Consider the following 4,973-nt stretch of genomic DNA (forward strand, 5'->3'; position numbering starts at 1 on the left):
ACAAAAAATACGAATACCGTCAGAAAAATATTTTTCTGGTGGTGTACCCACAGAAGTATGACGACAGAAAAATTCTATTGTTCTATGCGTTCGCCGTCAGAAACAATTTTTCTGTGGGTGTTACACGCATAGAAAAATTGCGTTAACCCAGATTAAAGGTAAATATTGTGTGCGTTAATCCTCACAGAAAAAAGGAAAAGCCCGACAGAAAATGATTTTTCTGTGGGTGTTACACGCACAGAAAAATTGCATTAGGTCAGGTTAAATTGAAATATTATGTGCGTTGAGCCGCACAGAAAAAAGAAAAGCCCGATAGAAAAATGATTTTCCTGTCGATTTTATTTTTCTGTCGGTCTCGTTTAACGCACAGAAAAATAACAGACCATCGACAGAAAAAACCCATAACCATGCAACAAATTGGATACAATAATTATATACAAAGAGAACAGTAGCAACAACATATTAAATATGAACTGTCCATACTGTAATTTTATCACAACATAATAGATAGCATACATATAAAGATCCAAATATTCAGCACATTCATTAATGGCATCCGGGCTACATATAGATGATGTCCAAATGGTCTGGCATCGATACATTCAAAAGCATTACCATCTCAACAGTTCAAGTCTCGGTCAAGATGAGTAAAGTACCAGCATGCATCATTGAGTCATATTATAGCTAAAACTAAAGCTAATAGATTAGAGCCACTACTAGTTAATGTGCAAAAGCACAACTCTACAAAAGAAGAAACCACCATCACATCTATGTTTTGCAACTAAACACAACCATCACATTATCGATGCATGATCGCCATTGTTGTCGGAACCTTGATTGTTGTCAACGTTTGCAGCATGAAGATCCCCATTGGTGTGGCCAACATCATTACCATTGTTGGCAGAATCTGAAGCAGCATGAGAAGACCCAGTTGCCTGAATGTGAACAAAGTTACAGTAAGTGGAATGCAGAAAAGTGAAGGATCCACAACGCTTTCATCTTGAAATGCACAGCAAGGCAACGATCAATTCCCAACCCCTCCTATTACTCCCTGAAAGCCCAGCAAGTGATGAATCCTTTACCCTTGCTCATATTCTGGAAATTAGGATTTGTGTGATAATATACCCATGTGAGCCTACAACAGTGTGCTTCCCAGAACTGAATTTTGCATAGTACTAAATTGATCTATCAAAGTACATTACCATCCCACTAGAGAAGTCAATCATGCATACAAATGTCAGCCCGATGCCCCCATAGCAAAAACATCATATGACATCACTGATATGAGAATAAGCCAGAGCAACATGTCGATAATGCTTGCGATGCCTTGAAGGTTAATTACCACTTCAATGCATCTCCCAAAAAAATACAATGCTCATGTGCATGTTCCAAATCAAGTAGCCAAACATCTCCTCCTTATCTAGAGGTACAAGCCAGTACCAACTGAATAATGCCAGGAACCATCTAAAGTACCAGTACCAAAAAGACAGGAGCAGCAGCCAAAAAGAGAATCAAGGTGTGAAATATTACAAACCAACATAAGGCCACTTCCTCACTGCAATAGCCATGCAAATTCACTGCAGTAGCTATACAACAATCAACATGAGGCCACTTCCTCACTGCTACACTGTGTGTGGACATTCTGAATAGTACCCCACAAAATAATAATCAGTTTCTACTTCCTTTCCATATTAAAATCTCTAAGTGATGGATATGATAGCTACAAAACATGTTCATGGTGGAATGAAGATATACTCACAATTGCTTGCGTAGCGGACAAGTGTCGTAACGCTTCTTCTGGTACAACCCTTCCTGTCTCCTAGTAAAGGTTCTACAAGTGTATTGCAAGCACAGATATTTCAAATTTAAATCATTAGATAATTCACATATAATATTGGTGAATTATTTACAAGAGCATTGCACATACCAGTACCAAGCCTACAAGAACTTTGTTTTGCTACAGTGCGTTGTCCTTTTCACGATTCTCTCGTTGCAGCCTTCCATTTGCATGACGTAGCTCTTCCATTTCTCGAGACATGTCTTGCATAGTCACTAAATTTGATGGACGCACACTTATTTCCCTTCCGGCTGCCCTGACATCTAAAGACTTAACCGCACCATTTGCTATGGCAAGACGCCCATGCTTTCTCGGGGCACCACTAGACACATTATATAGCGCCTTTCCATTCAAATATTGTTGTTGCTCAACCTCATGCCCATCCACTTCCATGTCTGCACCGTCTCCATCCTCTTCGTTTGCACATTCTATCCTCTTAACAGCAGCAAGGTAGTCATCCTACAAAGACCAGAACAAGGAAACATGTTCTACAGATTTATAGATAGCCAAAATGTGGTAACGTTGTATTCTGAAATTTCTAGACAGCAGCAAGAAAGTTACTTAAATAAATCATAACTAGAGTTCTAGATCACAAAAAAAATATGTTCTTTAATATTTTGGAAAGTTTAAGAAGTTCTCCACATCTTTCTAGTTATAACATAGACCTGATTCTTAAGTTAACAGGGTGAAAAAGCACAAAGAAGCATTGCTCATTCAATGGGGAGTAATAAGATACCAGAGGGGTGCTAGCAGGTAGCTAGCAGCGTGGCAGCAGGTCCAGCACTAGTTGCAATAGGTTCCAACCAGATCTTGAACCAGTTAGAACTCAGTTTGCACTAGTTAGAAAATATACATCTTGAAAGTTGTACAGCACAAACCAGGTTCAGAACAGGACAAGCCCAAGAGCTAAAAGAAACCCCAAAAGAACAGAATAGGCTCATTGAGCGCTGCCTTATCACCCACCTCACTTTGCTTAGCAGCATCACTTGGTACTTTGGCAACAGCTTAATTGAGCATGGCAACAGCTTAATTGAGCACAGCATATATACAGTTCCTATTCAGCGTTCACAAAGCTGGAAGGAAAGACGATGCTTTGGTGGGATCAAGATTCAAGAGGTAAGCCAGAAAGCCACCAGCAATCTTTCAAACAGCAATTCACTAAGAGGAAAGGCACGTCACCAGCAAGGTAGTTTAGTTAGCTTCTTCCAAACGTCATGTATTAAAAAAACGGAGGAAGTACAAAGATTAACTAGGACCACATATAGTTAGACACATGTCAGCTTAGCAAGGAAATGTACATCTTGAAAGCTGTACAGCACAAACCAGGTTCAGGACTGGACAAGCCCAAGAGCTAAAAGAAAACCCCTAAGGAACAAAATAGGCACATTGAGAACCCGGAGGCATAAAGTTGCTATGGAATCTACCAAAATTTCCTGGGTACATTTCAGTGCCAATGTCCTAATGGAACATATCAAAGTCCATCCACAAGTAAAATCAACACCACTCGAAGTAGTATACACCCTAGAACTGTACAAGAACAAATTTTCAGCACACATGTCACATACATACCATGCATTTCTGTGCTTTGTGGCTACTGATTGAACCACATCTACCATTGCTATCCAGGCTTTTCATGCCAGATTTCATCACAGCAAAGGTATTAATAGGGGTTGCTTTCTGTGGTCCAAAGTTAGCTTCCTAAAAAACAGTAAATTTTCCAATGAGATATGAATATACAATAGGCTACTAAGTTCCTAAAAAGACATTAAAGAATAAAGAATATACACGTGCATACCAATACTTGTTGTGTCTCTGTGAATGGTCTAGATCCTCCTCGGTTTTGAGCAATATCTTCATTACTTGAGCGAGATGTTTGCCCCCTCTTACGTTTGACCTTGTACTCATCTGAGCACCAATAAGCACAAAGGAGGAGCCACACCTCATCATTCAACCACTCAAGCTTTCCTTGCTTGTATTGCTCATACTCGAGGTCAATATGGCATGCTACTGCATCTTTGATTTCTATGTGTTTTATTTCCCTGTAGTACTCCTTGACAGCATCCACACGGACTTGATACATCATGTTCCTCACCCTTTTCTTCAAACAGGCTTCTAGAACACAGTCTGCATCTTGTTGATCTCCTACTACAACTTGGAACAAGCGCTGCATGTGTACAAACCATGAACATAGGTTTCACATTGCATAGATTTTAGAAATTTCAAGTTTTAGAGGTTGCTCAGAAATTTCAGATTGAACATAGGTATCTTACCCAAAATTTGGAAACCACTTTTTCTCCCCTTGTCATTTCCGTAGCCTGAGGATTTTTATGAAAATAATCAGCCCAATCCAGAGCTGGGCGCTTGAATTCATCACCGTTCTGATCCACCTCCACAATCACACCTGGATATTCTCTTCTAAGTATGACCCCAAGCTGAGTAGTGTATTTGTAAGGTGGTGGGTAGTAAATATAACTGAATTGCCTATAAATAAAGTAACAGGTCAGCACAAAAGGCTGCTAGGATATGGAAGTTCACAGCAACTGTAGTAGAATTCATGCAAGTATTCGGACATGGAAGTTCACAGTGAACATGTAAGAGATAAGACTTTGGTGCAGGTTTACATAAATTTCAAAAAAAAGATCATATTATATGTACACACAAGTAGACAACCATCTAAGCACTAATGGTTGCTAAAATAGTTGAGTGTGATGAGTAGCTTACTGCTTAATTAATCACCAATTAGTCACAGTCACTAGTAGTTGCTAAAATAGTTGAGTGTGATGAGTAGCTTACTGCTTAATTAATCACCAATTAGTCACAGTCACTAGTAGTTGCTAAAATAGTAGAGTTTGGTGCAGCTGACTGTTTTATTACCAGCTAGCAGCCAAGTATATGGATCTTCTTGTGCCACACTCACCTACTACAACAGTATGAATTGAACTCTATGAAAGAGATGACAAGGAAAACAAATCATGGTTGCTGCTAGGTACTATAAGCCATAATCTTCTTATCTGCAACAAAACAGGTAATGACCATAGCAAACTTTCAGCTAACTCCTTGATTAAAACTTTGATAAACTATCTCTTATCAAATCATTATCATATTTAATCCCACAGATGACTTGTGTTTGCTTGCT

General features: G+C 39.1%; 1 pseudogene; it reads right to left on the reverse strand.

Moving 5' to 3' along the window:
* Positions 1 to 794: 794 nt before the first annotated feature.
* Positions 795 to 3,484, reverse strand: LOC136534575 (uncharacterized; annotated as a pseudogene).
* Between the last annotated feature and the right edge of the window lie 1,489 nt (positions 3,485 to 4,973).

This window comes from Miscanthus floridulus, unplaced genomic scaffold, assembly GCF_019320115.1.
Source record: "Miscanthus floridulus cultivar M001 unplaced genomic scaffold, ASM1932011v1 os_2057_2, whole genome shotgun sequence".
Taxonomy (NCBI): Eukaryota; Viridiplantae; Streptophyta; class Magnoliopsida; order Poales; family Poaceae; genus Miscanthus; species Miscanthus floridulus.